We start from the raw sequence: 7,177 nt of genomic DNA, 5'->3' as shown, positions 1-7,177 counted from the left end.
CCTTCTCTTTTCTTCCCTTCCCTTCTTTTTGAGATGGGGTCTCACTCTGTCACCAGGTTGGAGTGCAGTGGTGCAATCTCAGCTCACTGCAATCGCCGCGTCCCAGGCTCAAGCAATCCTCCCATATCAGTCTCCCAAGTAGCTGAGACCACAGGCACACACCACTACACCTGGCTAATTTTTTCTATTTTTGGTAGAGACGGGGTTTCACCATGTTGCTCAGGCTGGTTTCAAAATCCTGAGCTCAAGCAATCTACTCGCCTTGGCCTCCCAAAGCACTAGGATTACAGGCGTGAGCCACAGCACCTGGCCCTGTTTCTTAATAAATAAAGCACTTGTCCCAATTGTTACATAATAGAATTGACATTCATTTGCAGAACCACCAAATAACATTAGACTTAGCAGCCCTGACTCAAAACTTCTGCAAAGATTCAGCTTGTTTTGCTTGTGATGGGGAGGATCAAAAGTTAAATAAGATTAACCAAGTAACCCAAACCTCTTAGAAATTACTACTTCTTGGAATATAAGAAAATAAACTTAGAAAGAAACTAAACTAGAAGAAAGAGTGAACAACAATTTGGTCTAGCCCCTGTCTTCTGGCCCATGAAGTTTAATGTAAATTATAGACAGGGGATGGTGGATCAGAGACTGACTCCATAATGATAAATTAATTTTTCCTGAATTGATTTTCTTTGTGGTCAAGAAATTATTTTTCATGTCCAACTAAATTTTTTTAAATTAATTTATTTTACTTTCTAGAGACACGGTCTTGCTTTTCTGCCCAGGTTGGCCTTGAACTCCTGGGCTCAAGGGATCCTCCCACCTCAGCCTTCCAAATAGCTGGGACTACAAGCATGTGCCACTGTGCTTTGCTTAAAAATGTATATTTTTATTTAAATAAATTTCCTTTTGTTCTGTTCTTAGTAGTCACCTTGATGAATTGATCAGAAGTATCCAGACCAAAGCTTCATAGCATGTGAAAGCGTTAGCATCTTTAATGTACAAAAACACTCTTGCACATCAGTATGGAAAAAAGACATTTTACTTATTTTTCTAGCCACATGGCAGATTGTGTTAATATAGTCCCTATCCCACCCCTAGCAGGCCCCTTTTTCTGAAACACACACAGAAACACTGTGCCTGCTGTATTATTTTCTGTACTTTTTATATGTTCTTTTAAATGTTTATAACTTTTTAAGAGAAAAACAAACTAGGATGTTTGTTATATCCATTTAGGATATAAAAAATGGTCTAAGCCAGGTGTGGTGGCTCACACCTGTAATACCAGCATTTTTGGAGGCCAAGGCAAGAAAATTGTGTGAGGCGAGGAGTTTGAGACTAGTCTGGGCAACATAGCAAGACCCTGTCTCTGCAAAAATAAATAAATACATAAATAAAACTAAAAAAGTGCTGGGCGTGGTGGCACATAACTGTAGTCCCAGCTACTCGGGAGGCTGAGGTGGGAGGATTGCTCGAGCCCAGGAGATCAAGACTGCAGTGAGCTATGATTGCACCACTGCACTCCAGCCTGGGTGACAGAATAAGAACCTGTCTCAAAAACAAAACAAAACAAAACAAAAACAAAACAAAACAAAAACAAAGGTCTAAGAGGACATGGGCAATTCATGAAAGAAAAATATGTGTGAACAATAAACATATCAGGAAATAAGTAATTTATTACTAAGAAGTAATTTAAGTTAAAATAGCAATGAGATATCATTTCAGCTGCAAAACTGGCAAATATTTTTAAAAATGAAAATGCCCAGAACTATTGAGGTTATTGAACCTATATTTACAGTAGGATAATCAGTTTATATGAACTTCTTTGCTATATGAGAGTGGTGGGATTTTGCCTATTTTACATTTTCTTCTTTTTGCTTATGTGTATTTTTGAATACTTCTATAATAAATATGAATTACTTTTGTAACAAAATGTACACTTTATTTTATTTATTTTTTTACATGCAATACTTTTATTTTAGACACGCAAGGAAAGCTGTTTCAGAATCTACTGTTTATTATTTTTTTAAGACAGAGCCTTGCTGTGTCGCCTAGGCTGGAGTGCAGTGGCACAGTCTCGGCTCACTGTGACCTCCACCTCCCGGGTTCAAGCGATTCTCATGTCTCAGCCTCCCTAGTAGCTGGGACTACAGGTGTGCACTACCACATCAGGCTAATTTTTGTGTTGTTAGTAGAGACAGGGTTTCATCACGTTGGCTAGGCTGGTTTCAAACTCCTGGGCTCAAGCAATCCTCCTCGGCCTCCCAAAGTGCTGGGATTACAGGCGTGAGCCACCACCCCAGTCCACAAAATGTACACTTTAATCTCCCCCTTTTAATTGAGATCAATTTCGCTATCTTGAAGTTCTCTTTCTCTTTCTCGTCTTCATGCTAACCAATTCCAATTTCCTTCATCTTAACTTAGAACACCTAATTTTCATACTGAAATTATATTTATCAGGCTTTTTAAGACTTTATTTTTGACATGTGCTTAATTAAATTGAGCTTACTTTCAGAATTACTCTACCATAATGACTTGAATTTTTGAAAAAGCCTTTTCTAGTCTCTCTGTAACTTAATAGACTTCCATTTGCACTACATTTCATTTAAAATATACATTAGCCAGACTGACACTTAAAATATGTTCACCCTGTGTTCTTTTGTCTAAAAATAGACTTATTAAGTATCTTCTGTGTACTCTGGTACTGTCCGTACGTGTCATAGCAGAGACGCATTCCTGTCAGTGTATGTGGGCACGTGTGTGTGTGTGTGTGTGTTTGCATATATAAAATATGTGCCTTGGCTGGGCGCAGTGGATCACGCCTATAATCCCAGCACTTTGGGAGGCCGAGGCGGGCGGATCACGAGGTCAGGAGTTTGAGACCAGCCTGACCAACGTGGTGAAACCCCATGTCTACTAAAAATACAAAAATTAGCTGGGCATGGTGGCGCACATCTGTAGTCCCAGCTACTCAAGAGGCTCAGGCAGGAGAATAGCTTGAACCCGGGAGGCAGAGGTTGCAGTGAGTCGAGATCAAGCCACTGCACTCCAGCCTGGGTGACAGAGAAAGACTCCATCTCAAAAACAAAAACAAACAAACAAAAAAACATGTGTCAGGCTCTGGGCTAAATGGCTTCTAGGCTTTACTTCATTTGGTCTTCACAACACTTTTATGAGATCATTGTTATTGTTTCCGTTTTACAGATCAGGGTTAGAGAGGGGGGCTCTAACATGCTGGAGATTAGCCTGAAAGCATAAGAGCTAGGCCATGCAGATGGCATCCAGGAAGGAAAGAGGGTAGTATAGAAATAAGACTATGTATAAGGCAGCATATGAGAAACACTACAAATATGTTTTTGAACACACATTTTTCTGGGCCTTCACTGATTTCAATAGTTTGGTTGCAGAGGACGGACTTCATGGGTATGAGAACAGTGCAGCTGCACATGGCCCCAGGTTCAGAAGAGCCCTGCATGCTTGGAGTTTAATGCTCTGCAGTTGTTGTCTTGATATTCTTAATAATTTAATCTTCGAATTTGTGTTTTGCAAGTGAAGTCCAATGCACATTGAAGCACGTGCCATTGGCTTACATGCGGTTCTGCCTGCTGCCAGCTCCCCACCTCCCTGAGAATAGGTCCTTGGCAGCCTGTTCTCCATTGCCTGGTTCCTGGGACCCTGCCCAGCCACCCTCTCTCCACATCTGCTCTCCCCACTATGGCCCCTGCCTGCCTTTAACTGGGATGGCAACAGGGTTGTGTCTGGCAGAGGTGGGGTTGGGGGGTAATATTCTGCTGTCATCCTCTGCTTTCAATAGGGACCTGGAGTTGCACCCAGGGAGACTTGAGGCTGGGCATCTAGGGTCTCTTTCCAGCAGGGCCTGGCAGCACCACAACTGTTAGGGGGCAACTCGCCTCTGCCCCACCCCCAATTCAGGCACTGAGCTTGTCCTGGCACTGAGGTTTCAATCCCTTCAGGGCCAACCATCTGCTGCAGGTTGGCCCAGCACCAAGCATTGGCCTGTGGCTGGAGGGAGGGGGGCCCCTGAGCCTGTGAGGACTCACACTTGCCCTGGGAGTATCCCCTGACCAAAGGCGAGCTATATTAAAGAGCAAATTTTAAAAGCACACCATGACCGACAGGTCAAGACAGATGGTGAAAGAAAGGAAAAGCTTTGTATTTCAGCACTTTTAATGGCACTTTTTCTTCCTAGCCTTTTGAACAAGGGCCTGCATTTTCATTTTCTACTAGGCTGGAAAATTATGTAGCCAGTCCTGCTGTCCCATGGTTAGCTTCAGGCAATCAGAGGAGGGAATGGTTTACTCCAGGAGGAATGGTGACTTCTTATTTGCTTATTCCACCCTTCTCTACCTTTGCCTTCAAAGTGTTTATTCAGGGAGTCCTACTGCCTGCTGTTACTGGTGTTGGGAGAAGATAGCACTGGTGACTGTTTCTGCAGAGGAAGCTGCCAACCACTGATATAATTTCTTCTTTTCTTTTTTCTTTTTTTTTTTTTTTTTGAGACAGAGTTTTGTTCCGTCGCCCAGGCTAGAGTGCAGTGGCACTATCTTGGGTCACTGCAACCGCTGCCTCCCGGGTTCAAGCGATTCTTGTGCCTCAGCCTCCCGAATAACTGGGATTACTACTGGCATGGACCACCATGCCTGGCTAATTTTTGTATTTTTGGTAGAAACAAGGTTTCACCATGTTGGCCAGGCTGGTCTCAAACTCCTGACCTCAAGTGATCCGCCCACCTTGACCTCCCAAAGTGCTGGGATTATAGGCGTGAGCCACCGTGCCCAGCCCTGATATAATTTCTTGACTGTGCATGGGAAAAGGTGGTGGGAAAAAGGGAAATGAGAAATCAGGAATTTGAGATTACCAAACTGTGTGACTAACCATCACCTCCCATAACTGCAATCCTGTAACTTTCTGTTTTGACGCTGTGTATTCCTCATTTTGGCAACCTCATCTTCAAGGAAATCACTCAAAAAGCTGACTGGCAGGCTGGCTGGCCAGAGCAGAAGAGCTGTTTATTATCGGGATGGCAATGTACAAAGTGAGCTGCCCCAGGGTGCATTCCTTTCAGCTTTATTGAAAGCCAGTTTCTGCAGGTATCTCTCTGGTGAAAAGGCAGTCCCCCTTTTGAAGACACCAGCTCGAGTGGCAGATAGAGCTCTGAATAAAGCACTTGGCATTGCTCATTCCTGCAGATAATGGCCTTAATGCATTGGGAAAAGCAGCTTGGGACCAATGCTGTGGGGAGTCAGTCAACAGGGTCATCTCCACACAGGAAGGACAGGAGAGAGGCTCACAATCGCAGCAGGGGCTGTGCCTGGAGAAGGTATTCTGGGGCAAGTTAGATTTTCTCACAGCACTGATACAGTAGGTAGGTGCGTGCTGATGCCTTAATCTTAACTCTCCTTTTTTATTGACCATAAATGCCATATTCAAATCAACTATAAATGATACAATTATATACTGCCCAGTGGTAAGCTTTCAAAATGTAAATCAGTCTGTGAATACTGAAATCAATTATAAGAATTTTCAATGACCTTTGTTTAACTGTTTACGGGACTCCCCGGAAGTGGGCTTGTGTAAGTGTGGGAAATGTGGGAGGAAAGGACTAGAAAAGGGAAGAGGAGCTTGGGCTGAGAGGGAAGAATCCAGGGGGACTGCAGGTGGCAGGGTGTGTGTGCACCTCCTGGCTTCACCTTGTAACAGTTGTGGAACTGGCAAAGAGCCCCCAGGGCGAACTGCTGAAGGGTGAACTTTCCTAGGTCAAGGGAAACCCATATCATACTGTTTATTATTAGTTGCTAATGAAATTAACATTTATGTCCCCAAATGAAATATCAAATATGTCTATATGCTGGACACAGACTTTTTTTTTTTTTTTTTTTTTTTAGATGGAGTCTCGTTCTGTTGCCCAGGCTGGACCGCAGTGGCATGATCTCAGCTCACTGCAAGCTCCACCTCCTGGGTTCACGCCATTCTCCTGCCCCAGCCTCCCGAGTAGCTGGGACTACAGGCACCCACCACCATGCTCAGATAATTTTTTTGTATTTTTAGTAGAGACGGGGTTTCATCATGTTAGCCAGGATGGTCTCGATCTCCTGACCTTGTGATCCGCCCGCCTCAGCCTCCCAAAGTGCTGGGATTACAGGCGTGAGCCACCATGCCTGGCCAGGAGACAGACTTAAAGTCACTTGCTTACCTGCCTAAAATCTGTGCCTAGCTGTGTTTATCAGCCAGGTCTAAGATAATAAACCGACCCATCCCATCTATCTAAGTAGGATGCAGATTTCTAGCCTTTTTTTTTTTTTTTAACTATTTCTAGCCATTTTTACACTTTTTTTTAAACCAAAATGTGTTCTTGATAATGCAGTTAGAGAGCGAAGTAAAGACAATAGGGTCTTTTCCTTTGCCTCTGTCTGCCACTCTCCTTGCCCCAACAGAAAGCAAAGTAGTGAAGGATTATTTTTCCTATGCTCCCAATTCTCAGGTTCCTGGGAACCCGGGTCTTGCTCTCTTGGTACTTTGGAATTGACTGTGTCTTGGATGCAGACAGCTCTATAGCAAATATACATGTATGTATGTGTGCATGTGTGTGAGGGAGAGATATGTATATCTCAGCTAAAGATGAGAACAAATCCCAGGGGCCCCAGGGCCCAACTCTTTCATCCCTAGTTTAAAGGGCCTGCTATAGAGCAAAGGTCTCAGGGCTGTGCTCTGGGCCCACCCCACTCCCTGGCCACACAGTCTGGAAAGGGCTAGAGGCTGTTTTTTAGGGCCAGGTCTGAAAGGGGTGGGCATCACTCCCACTAATTACAATTCAGTCACTTATCCAACCTAACTGCAAGAAAGGCCATAAGCTATGGTCCGTTTAGACTCCTGGGAAGACACAATGACATGCTGGATCCATGGCATGACCTCTGCCACACTAACCAGTTAGTGCCGCAGAACCCAGGAAAAGTCAGAAATGGGAAGCACAGCACTTTAGAAGCCCAGGATGGACGGTGAGGCGCAAAACTGAGGATTTGCCCAAAGTCTCATAAAGTACAGTTGGGCCCTGTGCAGCCAGGCACTTGCCCCTCTCCTACCCCAGTGGAGGGTGGGAGGTTTATCCTCTGAAGTGAACAGATTGGCTCTCCTAGTTCAGAGCTAAGCAAGGGAGAGG

The sequence above is a fragment of the Hylobates moloch genome, unplaced genomic scaffold (assembly GCF_009828535.3).
Source record: "Hylobates moloch isolate HMO894 unplaced genomic scaffold, HMol_V3 SCAFFOLD_15, whole genome shotgun sequence".
NCBI lineage: Eukaryota > Metazoa > Chordata > Mammalia > Primates > Hylobatidae > Hylobates > Hylobates moloch.
The sequence above is the reverse complement of the archived record's forward strand: the minus strand, read 5'-3'. Positions refer to the sequence as shown.